Source organism: Bubalus kerabau, chromosome 17 (genome assembly GCF_029407905.1).
Source record: "Bubalus kerabau isolate K-KA32 ecotype Philippines breed swamp buffalo chromosome 17, PCC_UOA_SB_1v2, whole genome shotgun sequence".
NCBI classification, from domain to species: Eukaryota; Metazoa; Chordata; class Mammalia; order Artiodactyla; family Bovidae; genus Bubalus; species Bubalus kerabau.
In genome coordinates, this window is record NC_073640.1 from 50,375,376 (window position 1) to 50,393,828 (window position 18,453).

The window sequence follows — 18,453 nt, forward strand, 5'->3', positions numbered from 1 at the left end:
ACTGCAAGGAAATCCAATCAGTCCATCCTAAAGGAAATCAGTCCTGAATACTCATTGGAAGGACTGATGCTGAAGCTGAAACTCCAATACTTTGGCCACCTGATGTGAAGAACTGACTCATTTGAAAAGACCCTGATGCTGGGAAAGATTGAAGGCAGGAGGAGAAGGGGTTGACAGAGGATGAGATGGTTGGATGGTATCACCAACTCAATGGACATGAGTTTGAGTAAACTCCAGGAGTTGGTGATGGACAGGGAGGCCTGGTGTGTTGCAGTCCATGGGGTCACAGAGTCGGAAACGACTGAGCGACTGAACTGAACTGAACTGAACTAAACTGATAATGTATGAAAAACAGGAAATAAAGCTATTTCAGTAACATAAAGTTCAGGCCAAATTATGTATAAGCCAGAATGATTTTGTTGCCAAAACTCAGCCTCTGTTCACCAGTGCCTAATAGAAATGTGGAGAGAGTTTTGGATGAAGTAGAAAAGAATAGCTTTTAGTGCTTTGCCAGGCAAAGGGGGCCACCATGGGCTAATGCCCTCAAGACTGTTGACTCACCCTGGAGGAGGCAGTGAAGAGTTCTCTAGTGTTCAAGGAGCAGGGCATGATCAGCTCATGGACAATTCTTGGGCTGGTTGGCATCAAGGTATAGTTTCAAGTCAACCTTCTGGTTCAATCAGTCTAGGATCTATGGTTAGTAGTTTTCATCTGCAGGGGTCTGCTTCCTGTAAAAACAACTTAGGAATGTGTGTCAGGCCTTTATCTATATCTTTCAGGAAACGGAGTTCACTGATTCTGCTGTGTCACAGAATTATAGTCTAAACTGTTACCAGTTCCCTAGCCCAACAGCTGTTCTTTGTTTCTACATCTTCACATTTCCCAATCATTAACTCTTGAGTCAGCATTTTACTTCAAAAGACAAGGCTGCAGGAGCTTGTGCATAGTTTCAATTTCTCTATACCTCAATATGTGAAAATCTCTTCTGTCAGTGTAGATTCTGAAATTCTGAAATGGATGAATAGTGGGCCAGATTTTTAAAATTCAGTTTGGTTCTAAAAGATAAATGAAACACAATATTGATAAATGAGAACAAAACAAAACAAAAACATGAGAAATGTGGAAGGTTAAACCATAGACATTATGTTTAAAATAATCTGAGGACTTCCATGATGGTCCAGTGGTTGGGAATCCACCTGCCAATGCAGGGGACACAGATTCGATTGCAGGTCCAGGAAGATCCCACATGCCAAGGAGCAACACACCTATGCACTGCAACTACTGAAGCCTACCAGTCCTCGTGCCAGTGCTCTGAAAAAAGAAGAGCCACCTCAACGAGAAGCCTGAACACCACAAGGAAGAGTAGGCCTGGCTCGACTCAACTGGAGAAAGCCCAGCAAAGCAACTGAAGACCCAGTGCAGCCAAAACTAAATTAATTGATTGATTAAATTTAAAAAATAATTTTGAGGCTATGTGCAACTTTATAACCACAGTAGAGGGACTTCCCTGGTGTTCCAGTAGGTAAGACTCAGCACTCCTAAAGCAGGGGGCTCGGATTCAGTCCCTGATTAGGGAGCTTAGATCCCATGTGCTGTAACTAGAAGATCCCATGTGCCACGAACTAAGACCCAGTGCTGCCAAATAATAAAATATTTATAACCACAGTAGAGGTAACTGGATTTTCTGTGTGTGTTTGTGTGTGTGCTCAGTCAAGTCTGGCTATTTGTGACCCCATGGACTATAGCCCATCTGGCTCATCTGTCCATGGAATTTTCCAGGCAAGAATACTGGAGTGGGTTGCCATTTCCTGTTCCAGGGAATCTTCTTGACCCAGGGATCGAACCTGCGTCTGTTGTGTCTCCTGCGTTGGCAGGCAGATTCTTCACCACAGCGTCACCAGGAACCAGCCTCATAGATTTTCTAGTAAAATTTAAATTACTAACTTCTACTAAGAAGTAGAACACCTAGTTTTACCTAATTTTTGAACTAATAACGATTGTTCAGTTTATTCAGAGCCTAGGAAAAGAAGGAATGCTCTCTAATTAACTTTAACTGGTATAGAACCTGATAATGACAGGTCAAAAGAAAAGCACTACTCAATTTTGTTTGTGTTAAAAGACAAGCTGAGACAGAATTTTTTAAGCGTTTACTTGAGCATACATCAGTTTGAACCAGGCAGCATAAAGTCAAAAATGGCTAGGAACATTCAACAAATAGGAGCTGATGGAGATCGGTCCTGGATGTTCTTTGGAAGGAATGATGTTAAAGCTGAAACTCCAGTACTTTGGCCACCTCATGTGAAGAGTTGACTCATTGGAAAAGACCCTGATGCTGGGAGGGATCAGGGGCAGGAGGAGAAGGGGATGACAGAAGATGAGATGGCTGGATGGCATCACTGACTCAATGGACGTGAGTTTGAGTGAACTCCGGGAGTTGGTGATGGACAGGAAGGCCTGGCGTGCTGCGATTCATGGGGTTGCTAAGAGTTGGACACGACAGAGGGACTGAACTGAACTGAACTGAAGAGGACAAGGCCTTAGGAACAGGAATCACTCCTGAGAGGAACCCCTGGTAAAACCTATGAGGTAAGGGCAAGGTGAGACTCTCCTGGAAGTGGCAGAGGCTGGTGCTGTTTGGATGTTATTACCAGGGTAGAATTAGGAGTGTAGACTCTGGGGCCTGTGGACAGAGGTAAGAGTGACAGGTAGATGGCAGCTGGGTAGCACAGAAGAGGTAACTTTCTATTCAACAACTTAAAGAGCTCACTGGTCATAGAAACTGAAAAATGCGTTATACACAGTGTTCGTTCAAAGTGTGTTTTTTATAGACATGGTATGGAGAATTGCTATTTCCTTTATGCTTTCTTTGTTATGATTACGGAACTACAAAAGTTATAATAGTAATTTTGTGTCACCCCTATGCACACTTGAATGAACAATGTGAAGGGTTTAATATTATTTTCTTTTCCCTGTTACATTTGTTCTGATTATATTTATGAAAATATAATTCTATGCTTGTTAATCTAGAAATGACATAAATTAGAGCGTGTGTTATATGTGTCTTTTTTACCTTTCAAAAATTTATGTCATAAAAATATATAATATATATAACAACAAAATATGTATAATAATATTTTCCAAAAGTCTTGGTCCATAACAGGTTGCTAATCGGAAAGAAAGAAACAAGATCTTGTCTTTCACCACAATTTGAGAAGTATTACTTTAAAAGACAAAAGATGGAATGGGATATTTACGTAGTTGTCTTTGAAGAAACAGCTAATAGTTTTCTGTATTTTAGTTAATATAACCAAAGAAAAAAAATAAGATCACATTTTTATCCTTAATGAAAATTTCAAGCCCAGCTATAATCTCTCTCTTGTAACATTCGTATCTCCCCAGATAACTAAAGACCAAACCAGTGTCCTAAGATTGTGTAAAAGATAAATTCCTTTATTCAGAGGTCCCCCTCTTCCACCTCTAATGTTAGGGGCGTTGGTCAGCCCAGGGGACATACCTTATTTGTCTTCTGCTGCAAGCTCCACCACCACCTTTATGTCTACCTTCACTTGTTTGTTTGTTTTTTTTCCCCAATTCATTAGTTTTGTTTGGCTGTGTCAGGTCTTGTTGCAGCACCCAGGGTCTTTGTGGCATCCTGTGGGATCTTTTGCACTTTAGCTCAGTAGTTGTGGCACATGGGCTTAGTTGCCCCGAAGCATATGGAATCTTCCAGAAGCAGGGACCGAACTCATGCTCCCTGCCTTGCAAGGTAGATTCTCAATCACTACATCACCAGTGCCTTCACTTCACTCCTGAGAGTGAGCTTTTTATTTAAAGATCAGATCAGTTCTGGTGTCTCATATTTCAAGTAACTCTTGTGACTTATTCTGTGCCTACAGTATTTGTCCTTTGAAGGAACTTCCCAGACAGCAGAAATCACACTTGCCTGCTAGACACTAGGAGATCTTAGAAAGTTATTGTCCAAGGTGCAAAAAGAAAATAAAATTTCACAAAGGTTAAGGCTGATATAAACATGTGACTTGAAGCAATATGGAAATGGGGAAGCACTCATGGTATAGCTCTCTGCCAAGTTCATTTAACAGAGACTGTACTGGGAGTATGACATAAAATGGCTGCTCATGTTGCTCTCAGTTGTCAAGTTTACTTAGAGGAGAAATGGCAGCTGGTTATCTGGGAACACTGAAACAGTCATTAATTATGCCCCAGAAACAACTGCTGAAGCTTTGCCTCAGCTTTGACACTCTGAGCTCTGCCCAAAGCCTGGTGCAGCTGACGTTCATCTGTATTTGTTGGTCACGAAGTTATGAGTCGAAACTGCCACTTGTATACAAATGTGGCTAATATTTTCATAGGTTGCCAAGCTCAGAAAATGAAACTACTGAGACTGAGTTAGCAGTATCTAAAATTTAGAACTTTCACGCATATACCTTCTATATCGGTGGTCCCCAACCTTTCTGGCACCAGGGACCAGTTTCGTGGAAGACAATTTTTCCACAGACAGGGGTGCAGAGAGATGTTTTTGGAATGATTCAAGTGCACTACATTTATTGTGCACTTTGTTTCTATTATTATTATACATTAGTCCCACCTCAGATCATCAGGCATTAGATCCAAGAGGTAGGTTGGGGCTCCCATTCTATAGGACTCAGCCAACCTACTTCGTTATTTATCCAAGAGTAGTGAAAACAGATTTCTACACAAAGACTTGTATACAAATGTTCATGGTACTTTTTTTCCTTTTTTAAAAGATATTTATTTATTTATTTGGCTGCACCAGGTCTTAGTTGCAGCATGTGGGATCTAGTTCCCTGACCAGGGATCAAACCCAGGCCCCCTGCATTGGGAATGCAGAGTCTTAGTCACAGGACCACCAGGGAACTCCCATGGTAGTTTTATCTGTAACAGTCCCAAACTGGAAACGACCCAACTATTCATCAACAGGTGATTGGATACACAACTGTGGTACCCTAACTCAGCAATGAAAAGAAATAAACTGCTACACACAACAATATAGACGAATCTTACAACATCTGAGCAAATGAAGCAAGATACTAAAGACAATGTATGATTCCACTTATATGGAGTTCTAAAACAAGCAAAACTAGGACTTCTGTGGTGGTCTAGTTGTTAAGAATCCACCTGCCAATGCAGGGGATACAGGTTCGATCCCTGGTGCAGGAAGATCCCATATGCCACAGGGCAACTAAGCCCATGTGCCATAACTACTGAGCCTGTGCTCTAGAGCCCGTGAGCTGCAAACACTGAAGCTCACATGTCTAAGGCCTGTGCTCTGCATGGAGAAGAGAAGCCACCGCACAGAAACAAAGACCCAGCACAGCCAAAAAATAAATAATTTAAAAAATAAAGTTATAAAAAAATAAAACAAGCAAAACTAATCTATGGAGATGGAAGTCAGAAGAGTGATCACCTCAGAAGAGGATAATAGTTATTGTCTGGGAAGGAGCCAAGGGAACTTTCTGAGGGAATGAAAAATATTCTATTTCTTGATCTGGGTGAGGGATACACACTTATGTGCATATGGTGCATACTTAAGATTTTTATTTTATATAAATTATAACTCATTTTTTTAAAAGAGAAAGTAAAAAAATAGACATTAAAAGACTTTTAGTCATTAAGGAAGTGGGTAGACAAGTTTTAGAGACATGAGTCAGGGATGGAGTGAAGGATGAAGTAATGCTGGGTGAACAACCTGATACCTGTGGACTACTCAAGAGCTTACAAATATCTCAGACCTATGTGTATAGGCTTTAAAAACATGAGAACTACAATATAAAAATACCATTTATAGTCCAGTGTCTCTAAAATCCAATTTGATAGGATTAATACTCAACAGAATTCTATGGAGCTACATAAAAATAATTTTCATGTAGGCTCTATGTGTTTTTGTACTGCATTTATTTGATTTTAAGTGTGCTGAAGCCTTCAGGCATCCTTAAAGTTTATTTTAATCTTAAAGTAGCGATGATTTTCTTCATTTCCTGTCTCCTCTCTGTGTTTTGTCTCCCTCATCCCACACTTTGGAGTTGAAAATAATCTTCTGTCCCAGGGATCTTGGCCTCTGCCTTCTACATTTCACCTTGGTTCAACATACCCAGTTCCCATTCAACTCCTGGTAAAAGAACTTTTCAACTAGGCCCAGTGGTGATTAATAGGACATGGGGTTCTTTTTTATTAAAGATCTTCTTGAACCCATTTCCTCTGGTCTACAAGCTCCCAAAGCATCCAATTTTCCCACAACAAGACTAAGCAAAATATAGGGCCTTTGGCAAACTTTGAGCCTATTACACTAAATCCAAAGAGAAAAGCCAATGTAATATGATTAAATAAAGCATGTGCCCATGCTTCTTACTTTAGCAAAACTATGTATGTATATATAGTTTTAGTTTATACATATATATAAACCATCCTCCTTCCTCTCCAGGTAGAGTAATGGACCCTGTGTTCATCAGTCCTTTGCTTTGTTTTTATGCAGTTTTATTGCATCTATATGTTTTGATAAAAAGTATATTATTGTTTATTTTTTTTAACTTTCTAAAGTTAAGTCATTATATTTCATCATTGGAATTTACTTTTTCTTCTAATATTATTATATCACTAAGACTTTCTGTACTGTTGTGTGTCATTGCAGTTTATTCCTTTTGACTGCTATATAATAAGTATTTCATTGTGAGAGTAAAGCACTTTCTCCTGGGACTTCCCTGGTGATCCAATGGTTAAGAATCTGCCTGCCAGTGCAGGGGACTCAGGTTTGATCTCTGGTTCCAGAAAGATCCCACATGCTGTAGGGCAACGAAACCTGTGTGCCACAACTACTGAGCCTGTGCTCCAGAGCCTGCTAGCCACAACTACTGAAGCCCACTTGCGCTAGAGCCCATGCTCTATAACAAGAGAAGCCACTGAAATGAGAAGCCCATGCACTGCAATGAAGAGTAGCCCCTGCTTGCTGCAACTAGAGAAAGCAGGAGACATGGGTTCGATCCCTGGGTCAGGAAGGTGCCCTAGAGAAAGAAATGGCAACCTGTTCCAGCATTCTTGCCTGGGAAATGCCATGGACAGAGGAGCCTGGTGGGCTACAGTCTATGGGGGTCATAAACAGTCACACAGCACTGAGCACGTACACACGCATACTCTCAAATATCTTTTTGTTGTTGGTTTCATCAAAAAAAGATCCGAACAGAGTCAACACTGTATGTTTAATTATTAAGTCTCTCAAGTTTATTTTTTAATTTTAAAATGTAGTTTATTTTTATTGAGTTTAAATTTTCTGAATTTTGTGGTTCAAGTTTCTTTTCATCTAGATTGTTCCTCTCTTTATTCTCATGCCATTGACTTACTGAAACTGAATAGATCAACTGTCCAACAGAATATGCAACATTTGGGATTTGCCTGATTGCTTCTTTTTGGCATTACTTAACTTTTCCTCTACATTTTCTGTAAATTAGAAGTTTAACTTTTTTGAAGAACTGCCAAACTCTTTTCCTCAGCAGCTGCACTATTTTACATTCCCACCAGCAATTCACAAGGGTTCCAATTTCTTCACATTCTTGCCAAACCTTATTTTCCATTTTTATACAGTCATCCTAGTCCATTTTTAAAATAATAGTCATCCTAGTGGGTGTGAAGTGGTACCTCATTATGAGCTTGGATTTTTCATTTCTATAATGACTATAGAAGTCAAGTGTCTTTTCATGTTCTTGTTAGTTATCTGTGTATCTTCACTGGAGAAATGTCTATAAAATGCACTTCCCAATTTTTGAATAGTTATTAGTTGTTACAAATTCTTCATATATTCTGGGTGTTAATAATTTGTTTTAAATATCCCATTCTGTGGGTTGTCTTTTCACTCTCATGATAGTGTATTTTGATGTATAGTTTTTTATTTTGATTAAGTCCAATATATCTATTTTTTCTTCTACTGTCTGTGCTTTTGGTGCCATAGCCAATCCAATGTCAGCTTTTCCCCTACATTTTTCTTCCTAAGAGATTTATAGGTTTCTCATCTTTTTTGCTTGGTTAGACCAGTTAGGGTTTTATCAATGAATTGATCTTTTCAAAGAATTAGCTTTTGTTCCCACTGATTATTCTCTATTGATTTCCTGTTTTTAATTTCAATGATTTCTAGTTCTTATTATTGCTTTCTTTCTGCCTGCTTTAGGTTTATATTGCTCCTCTTTTGTTTGCTAAAGTGGGAGCTTAAATTACTGATTTTAGATATTTCTTCTTTTCTAATATAGAACTTTAATGCTATACATTCTCTCCAAGTATTCATTTCACTGCACTCAACAAATTTTGATAAACTGTATCCTCATTTGGTTGAAAATAATTGTTTTATTTATAAATGTTTTGCTTAGGGTTTCCCTGGCCACCTGATATGAAGAACTGACTCATTGGAAAAGACCCTGATGCTGGGAAAGATTGAAGGCAGGAGGAGAAGGGGATGATAGAGGATGAGATGGTTGGATGGCATCACCGATTCGATGGACATAAGTTTGAGCAAGCTCCGGGAGTTGGTGAAGGACAGGGAGGCCTGGTGTGCTGCAGTCCATGGGGTCACAAAGAGTTGGACACAACTGAACTGAACTGAACTGAACTGAGGGCTTCCCTGGTGGTCCAGTGGTTAAGAGTCCGCCTTGCAATGTAGGGGACACCGGATTGATCCATGGTCCAGGAAGATCCCACATGCTGTGGGGCAACTACTGAAGTCCATGTGCCACAACTACTGAGCCTATGTGTTGCAACTACTGAAGCCCACACACCACAGAGCCCAAACCTGCGCTTCCTAATAAGAGAGGCCACGTCAACAAGAAGCCCTTGCCCTAGAGAGTAGCCCTGCTCTCCAGAAATAGAGAAAACCCATGAGCAGCAACGAAGATCCAGTGCTGTCAAAAATAAATAAATAAATATTAAATGTGTTGCTTAATCTCCAAATATTTTGTTGTTTTATAGTTTATTTGAATTGTGGTCTGAGGCCATACTCTATATGATTTCTAGTCTTAAAATGTGTTAGGTGTGTTTTATGGGCAAAAAGTCATCTATTTTGGTAAATATTTGAACTGAGTTGAGAAGAATGTGTACTTAGCTGTTTTTGGATGAAGTATTCTATAAGCAACAAGTAAATTCAGCTGATCAAGGGACTTCCCTGGTGGCCCAGTGGTTAAGACTCTGAGCTCCCAGTTCAGGGGGCCCAGGTTTGATCCCTGGTCAGGGAACTAGATCCTGCATGCTGCAACTAAAAAGACCCTGTATGCTGCAACAAAGATCTTGCACTTGGCAATGATCTCAGTTCAGTTCAGTCGCTCAGTCGTGTCTTTGCAACCCCATGGTCTGCAGCACGCCAGGCTTCCCTATCCATCACCAACTCCCGGAGCTTGCTCAAACTCATGTCCATTGAGTTGGTGATGCCATCCAACTATCTCATCCTCTGTCGTCCCCTTCTTCTCTGCAATTAAGACCTGATACAGCCAAATAAATAAACATTTTAAAAAATTCAGCTTATCAATCCTCTTATTCAGTTCAACGATATGTTCTTACTGATTTTCTGCCTGATAGATTTATCAATTATTCAAAGTGGGATGTTGAAGTATCTTACAGTTCTATTAGTCATTTTTATTATGATAAAATTCACATTTTATCCATTTAAAAATTGTACAACTCAGTGGCATTTAGTGCATTCACAGAGGTATACAATTATCACCACTAATTCCAGAAAAGTTTCATCAACCCAAATGGAAACCGCATGTCCATTTGGCAGTCACTCCCCAATCCTTCCTCCCCAGTGTCCCTGGAACCATTAATCTGCTTTCTGCTTCTATGGATGTGCCTATTCTGTATAATTCACATTGATGGAATAATCATACAATATGTGGTCTTTTGTTTCAGCTTCATTCATGTAGCATAATGTTTTTGAGATTCATCTATGCTGTAACATATATCAATGCTTCATTCCTTTTTATGGCCAAATAATATTGTATTGAATGGATATAGCATATTTTGTTCACCCATTTTTTTCTGTTAGTGAACATTTTCATTGTTTCTACATTTTGGTTATTATAAATATAGTTCAATCAGTTTTTGCCTCATGAATTTTGATCCTCTGTTCCTAGATCTATATACTTTAATGATTGTAATGATCCATAATGTTTTCCATCATCTGGTGGCTCAGTGATAAAGAATCCACCTGCCAAGCAGGATATGCAGGTTCAATCCCTGGGTCGGGAAGATCCTCTGGAGAAGGGAATGGCAACTCACTCCAGTATTCTTGCCTGGAAAATCCCACAGACAAAGGAGCCTGGAGGGCTACAGTCCATGGGGTCACAAAAGAGTTGGACACAACTCAGTGACTAAACAAAAACAACAGAACACTGTTTTCCATAGTGGTTCTATCAATTTACATTCCTACCTATAGTGTACTAGAGTTCCCTTTTCTCCACATCTTCGCTGACACTTGTTATTTCTTGTCTTTTTGACAGTAGCCATTCTGATAGGTCTGAAGTAGTATCTAACCTGTGGTTCTGACTTGCATTTTCCTGCTGATCAGTAATGTTGCACATCTTTTCATGTGTCTATTGGTCACCTGTATGTCTCCTTGGAAAAATGCCTATTCAGGTCCTCTGCCCATTTTTCAATAGGTGTTTGTTTTTGCTCCTGAGTTGTATGAGTGCTTATTATATTTTGGATATTATCCTCTTATCAGATGTATCATTTGTAACCTCCCATTCAGTAGGTTGCCTTTTTGTTTTTTTATGGTTTCATTACTGTGCAAACACTTTTAAGTTTGATTAGGTCTTGTTTGCTTATTTTTACTCGTTTCCCTTACCTAAGGAGACAGATCTAAAAAGAAAAAAAAAAAGGTTACTAAGACCTGCAAGAGTGCACTGTTTTTCTTCTAGGAGTATTATGATTTCACGTTTTATAATATGTCTTTAATTAATTTTATTTATGTATAGGGTATGAAAAACTGTTCTAATTTCATTCATTCTTTTACATGTAGATGTCCAGTTTTCCCAGCATCACTTATTGAAAAGGCTGTCTTTTCTCCACTGTATATTCTTGCTTCCTTTGTCATAGATTACTTGATCAGATGTGTGTGGGTTTACTTCTGGACTATTTTGTTCCACTGATCTGTGTGGTCTGTTTCTGTGCCAGTACCAACCATACTACTTTGATTACTGTAGCTTTGTAGAATGCTAGGGTTTCCCCCCCCCCCAATACTTTAGATGTTTCACTCCATTCTCTTTGTGCTTACATGATCTCTGGAGAGAAACCCAATGTAATTTTTATCCTTGTTCCCCCATAGTTAAGATTTCCTCACCCCAACCCTGGATTTTTCAAGATTTTTCTCTTTGTCTTAATTTTCTCCAGTTTCAATATGATATACAGTTTCTGCTTAAACAACATGATTTTGAACTGCTAGGGTGCACTTAATAAATATAGTATCTATATTTTCATTTTTCATTAATTTTGGAAAATTCTCAGCCATTATTTCATTTTACAAATCATTAAATTAAGTGTGGGAAAAGGTTTTTGTTCAAATAGAGATCACAATATGTGTAACCAAAAGAAGTAGGGTTTGAGTCCTGATTCTATCCAGACTGTTGCAGCCTCTTGCCCTTGGGTGAGTCATTTATCAATTCCCTTGTTTTTTGAGGCAGAGATAGCAGTATGTGGATTTTTGACTGCTCCAGGGGTCGGCACCCCTAACCCTTGCATTGTTCAATGGTCATATATACATAGGTGTAGATTTTTTGGTATTTCACTTGCTTGTTATTTCCTGAGCTTCCTGGATCTGTGATTTGGTGTTATTAATTTTGGAAAACTCTCAGTCATCATTATTTAGAATATGTCTCCTTTATCTCTTCTCTTTCTGGCATCCCAATTATATATATGTAACATCTTTTGTTATTTTCCCACAGTTCTTGGATATTCTGCTGTGGCTCTGTTTTTTAATCATTTTTTTTTTTCTCTCTCTTTACACTTGCTTGGCAAATTTCTACTGACACAGCTCCAAGCTCATTGATTGTCTTTGACTATATTCAGTCCATTGATGAACCTATCAAAAATGTTGATTTCTAGCATTTTCTTTTAATACTTTGTTAGAGTTTTCATCTCTTTGCTTGCCCTACCTGTCTTGCATATTGTCTACATTTTCCATTAGAGTCCTTTAGCATATTAATCAGTTATTTTGGATTTCCTATCTGATAACTCCAAAATATAGCTCATATCTGAGCCTGGTTCTAATGCTTACTTCCTCTCTTCAGACAACTTTTTCTTGCCTTTAGCATAGATTGTAATTGTTTGTTGAAAGCTGTATATGATGTATTGGGTAATATGTGTGTCTGTGCTCAGTTGCTTGGTCACATACTCTTTGTGACCCCACTCTTTTCTCCATGGGATTTTCCTGACAAGAAAACAGGAGCGGGTTGCCATTTTCTCCTAAAGTGGATCTTCCCAACCCAGGCATCACACCCAAGTCTCCTGCGTCTCCTGCATCTCCTGCATTGCAAGTGGATCCTTTACCCCAAGTCACTGTGGAAGCACACTGGGTAACATAAACTGAAGTAACTAGACCTTAGTGTGAGATGTTATGTAAATCTTGCCAGTAGCTGGACCATGTTTAATATTTGCTACATCTATAGGTGCCAGAGGTTTCAGTTTTCTCTAGTGTCATTCAGTTCAGTTCAGTTGCTCAGTCGAGTCTGACTCTTTGCAACCCCATGAACTGCAGCCTGTCAGGCTTCCCTGTCCATTACCAACTCCCAGAGCTTGCTCAAACTCATGTCCATCGAATCGGTGATGCCATCCAACCATCTCATCCTCTGTTGTCCCCTAGTGTCATTGTTTTTATTTATTTGTTCATTTATTATCTCTGGCTGCGCTGGGTCTTCCTGGAAGCACACAGACTTTCTCTAGTTGTGGAGAGCACGGGCTACTCTCTAGTTGTAGTGTTCCAGATTATTATGCTGGCTTCTCTTGCTGCCAAGCACAGCTGTAGTCGGATGGGCTCAGAAGTTGCCCTGTGCAGGCTTAGTTGCCTCCTGGCATGAGGGATCTTAGTTTGTGGACCAGGGCTCAAACCCGTGTTGGATTCTTAATCATCAGACCACCAGGGAAGTCCCTCTACTGTTATTGTTCTCCTCCCACATTGTCTTTGGGTTTCCCTATATCTCCTCCTTAAATCAAGTCTGTATATTGTGGCTCTTTGCTTTGCAATCCACTGTTATTGTACAGGAGCCCTATCAAGGTGGTGCTAAGGTATGGGGGATGGGGAGCATTCTATAATCTTATATTTAAAATCTCATTTTTTAATGCATCTGAATACTTTGGAAGTATTTCTCTGCCTTTTTTTCCTTTTTCCCTTTCAGTGAGACAGGAAGATTAGAGGGGGCTGGCACTGGCTAGTTGCTCTTCCCTCAAGGAGATGAGGTTCTTGTAACCTAATTTGACTAGGAGAGCAGGCCTTTGTAATGGAGAACACTATGTGTATTTCTAAAAGCTTGCCCATTCCTAGACTACAAATGATGGGCAGGGGTGTTTCTTAGATCTTCACCTTGAGAACCTGGTGGGGTTCTTGGAGGTAAAGTACATGCAAGTGCAGGGGTTCTCAGGCTGGGCCCCTAGAACTTCTCACATTCAAGTTAATCCACACTTCCCGTCAGCAATGCACCGAAATTATCATTTAAGTATTCCTAACAGTTTATGAGGGCTTCCTTGGTAGCTTAGCTGGTAAAGAATCTGCCTGCAATGTGGGAGACCTGGGTTCAATCCCTGGGTTGAGAAGATCCCCTGGAGGATGACATGGCAACCCACTCCAGTATTCTTGCCTGGAGAATCCCCATGGACAGAAGAGCCTGGCGGGCTACAGTCCATGGGGTCACAAAGTCGGACATGACTGAGTGACTAAGCACAGCACAGCACAACAGTTTATGACTCATGTGGCTTTAGCTCCAGGTAAGCTGATTTTGGCTGTTATCTAGATTTTCCATCTCTTCACAATTCAGGGTGGTGTTTTCCCCTGCTACCTCAATTCTCTGATAGGTTTAAGAAAAGTCATTGATTTTCACAAAGTAAGCAAGCCTATGAGCTATTAAGCCATAAAAAAGCATGGAGGAAATTTACATGCATATTTTTACATGAAAGAAGCCAATCTGAAAAGGTTATATACTATATAATTCAACTATATGGAAAAGGCAAAACTACGGAAACAAAAAGATCAATGGTTGCCAAGGGTTGGAGTGAAAAAGGGAATAACAGGCATAGCAGAGAGGATTTTAAGGGGAGTGAAAATATCTGTATACTATTATATAATTGTGGATACATGTGGATACATTTGTCCAAACTCATGAATGTACAGGGTTTCCCTGGTGAATCAGAAGGTAAAGAATTCACCTGCAATGTAAGAGACCCAGGTTCAATCCCAGGGTTGGGAAGAACCCCTGGAGAAGGGAATGGCTACCCACTCCAGTATTCTTGCCTGGAAAATCCCACGGACAGAGAAGCCTGGCAGGCTATCATCACAAAGTGTCAGACACGACCGAGTGACTAACATTTTCACTTTTCATGAACATACAAACCAAGAGTGAATTCTGAGGCTGAACTGTGAACTTTGGTTGGTTATGATGTGTCAATGTAGGTCCATCCATTGTAACAAATGTACTGCTCTGGTGAGGGATGTTGGTAATGGAGTGGCCAGGAGGTGTGGGGGGCATATGGGAAATCACTGTACCTTCCCCTCAATTTTGCTGTTAAAACTTCCTTTAAAAGACTTTAGAGGGACCTCCCTGGTGGTCCAGTGGCTAAGACTCTGCACTCCCAATGCAGGGCGCCTGGCTTTGATTCCTGGTCCCTACAACTAACTACATTCCTGGTGCTACAACTAACACCTGGTGCAGCCAAATAAATAAAAGTTTAAAAAAAACTTTAAAAAATAATAGTTAACAGTTGCAGGTTCCTAGAACTGGGGCGGGGGGGTGGGGGGAGTCATTCATTTTCAGTTTGTTCCTATTTTTTTCTCCTTGTTTTAAGGATGGAAGTGATGACTTCCAAGGTCCTTAAATGTCAAACCTGAAACCAAAAGTCCTGGATTTTAAAACTGGTGTTAAAATTTTAATTTCCACAGGACTCATACATTTCACATCCTTACCAGCAATGTTCAGTATTCACTTACTTGCATCATTACCAGTGCTGAATGTCATACATCTTTGTGATTTCCCAGCTGGCTCTGCGGCTATTTCTGTTCCTGTTTCTAAGTGCTAGCCAGCAGTGTGTAAAAGAAGGTAATGTGTGTAATGCTAGATCCCTGTCCTTAAAGTAAACTTGATGTGCCTCTTTGCCCCCTATTCTCCTTGACTCCTGGGGATGTGAATGTGAGTGTGCCATATTGGGCTGTGTGAATAAGACCTCCCTAGGAGTTATGGAAAACAAGAAAGAGAATTTGTACCAGTTCTGTACTACCTAACTGCAGACTAATTATTAAATGTGTGGATAAAAAGATCAACTTTTAAGGCACTGTTATTTGTGGTCTCTTACATTCTACTGAATCTGTATTTCAAAACACTAGCTCTGTCTTTGCAAAGAGGAAGACCTGGGTTTGATCCCTGGGTTGGGAAGATCCCCTGGAGGAGGGTATGGCAATCCACTTCAGTATTCTTGCCTGGAGAATCCCCATGGACAAAGGAGCTTGGCAGGCTACAGTCCACGTGGTCACAAAGAGTCCCTCTATCTGAAACAATAAATGAACTTGAAAAACTTTAAATCAAAGTCACATCAACTCTGTGAATTATATGCCAGTGTTTTCCAGTAATTTCATTGTTGTTTTTAATATCATAAGTCAATTCTGCTATTCTGTTCCACTGTATTTGTTTCCATCTACTCCCATTTTAACATTTTCTTTGCCCACTATTCTTGTTTCTGAAATCCTCCATCTAGGACTACTTAGATTACTAAATAGCATGCCAATACCCCTCCTCAGTCCTCCTCCCTTCACATCCCTTTAGTCTTTTAGCAATGAGTTTTTGAAGAGACCAGGCCAGATGTCAAACAGCGGTTCTTAAAGAGTAGTTGGAGAATCGTCAGGGGTCTCTTAGGTCAAAATTATTTTCATAGTAATTTCAACAACTTTTTTCCTTTTTCACTTTCAATGAGAGTAGTTTCCTGGTCTACATAACATGCAACATTGCTACAGAATGAAGGCAGAGATGAGAATCCAACTGTCTTTCATTAAACTATTAAAGGTATTTGAAAATTTATATAATACAATTGTCATTGTTTTTCAAATATACTTTTCATAAAATGTTCTTAACATGTGATGAGTTTATTTATAAATGAATTTAAAATTTTTGTTGCAGTTTGAGACTTGCTGTTGCAAAACGTCCCCATCTTAGGTCAGGTTCCCTGGGAGACAGAATCTGAAATGAAGCAGAATTGGTGGAAGGTGAAGTTGAACTGTGACAGGGTTGCAAACTCTCAGGGAGCTCTAGGACTCAGATGGCTCTTCGCACTTGCTCTAAATTGCCCTTGGGGAGGCAGTGTAGCCATGCATGATGCAGCTCTCTTCATCTGAAGGCAATTCTTACAGAGGAACTCAGTGGTAAGCTGTCAGCAGTCAAAGATGTTCAGCAGTTAGCTCAGAGAGAGGGGAGTATAAGGCAGAGCTTACATTCTAGAATTCCCTTAGTGATCTGGCTGAAATGACAGATGGCAGGACTACAGCTGGAGATGATATCCTTAACTTCTTTCCTGTCCCACTTCCTTCATGCCTTTACCACTCTTTCTAGGAGCACTTCCTTAATAAATCACTTGTGTGGGAATTCTCATCTCAAGATCTGCCTCTGGCAAATTACAGGTAAAAGAATGTCCACAATATGACTCAATTCCATCCTATCTTTACTCCCAAATGTTTCTCCTTAGTCTGCTGCATTTTTAGCAACTGGTGACCATCCAGCTGGTGCTCTCCACAAAAGTGTAGTTTTCCTTTCTCTCTCTTTTCCTTATCTTTCATATCAGCAAACTTCAAATTAAGTCTGAAATCTAGAATGGAAACTATCAGGCAGTAACAGTTCATGTGTATCCAAGTGGAGAGGGATTTATTGTGATTTGATTGATTTTTTTAATATGTTATCTCAGTCACTTAGACCTTATTTCTACTCTTCAGGATAGGAAAAAAATTAATTAACAGAGACAAGATCATCTTCTTGTTGACATACAGTAAAATAGCCTTCCTAGACTTGAGATTCAGGTTTACTCTCAGGCACTATATATCACCCAATCAGCACAGCCACTCTTAGTGGGACAGGCTAAAAAGGCACGTAAGGTGGTTGTTATGAGTGTAAGGGAAATTTAAAATTTTTCTGTTGACTCCAAAGCTATGTAAAGAATGGGACAGAAAAAAAGTGAGATATGAGCCAAATAAAGAAGCATGAAGAAGAAAATCAGAGTGAAAAATGAGTTTAGATCACCCTCCCAAATTTTGCAACTAAAAATATTTACACAGATTTTGTTGTGTGTATAAAACATGAACTTTGAAAAGTACTTTTTAAAAAGTCTACAAAAAAGTGTGCTTGCAAAATTGGACTTACCACAAAACCCATGAAAGAAGAGATTATGAAGTGATAACACATTTAGATATTTAAGTTTTGGGAAAGTGGTGATTTCATAAATATCAGTGCCTGCTATTTATAATTTTAAGTTACTGTCAGTCTTCAAAAATGACTAATTGAAGTAAAACTGAGCTTAGTCATGATTGTACTTCATAAATTTAGTCTAAGAATGATTTAGTTTTGTAAAATTAGCTTCCAATAAATGCAACTGACATTCAAACATTCAAAGCTATAAGATTCCTTTTGAACAACATTCCAAATCATAATCACCTTTTTAAAAAGACACTAATAGTTTTCTGTGCATCAAGTAATACTGCAGAGATGGTACAATAAAAAAAATACCTGAAGGGCTGATTCACTTATTGTTTAACAGAAAATGAGATCCTTTCAGAGGAACTGTTATTACTGCTCAGGGTCTTAGACCACATACTGCTTTCAACCAAAACCAGATAGGTACATAAATCAAGGGTTGTAGAAGAAATAAAATTATCTATAGGTTAAGAGTGAAGCAATTTTACATAATTGCTTAAGGCTATCCAAGGCTATGGTTTTTCCAGTGGTCATGTATGGATGTGAGAGTTGGACTGTGAAGAAAGCTGAGCGCCGAAGAATTGAGGCTTTTGAACTGTGGTGTTGGAGAAGACTCTTGAGAGTCCCTTGGACTGCAAGGAGATCCAACCAGTCCACTCTGAAGGAGATCAGCCCTGGGGTTTCTTTGGAACGAATGATGCTGAAGCTGAAACTCCAGTACTTTGGCCACCTCATGCGAAGAGTTGACTCATTGGAAAAGACTCTGATGCTGGGAGGGATTGGGGGCAGG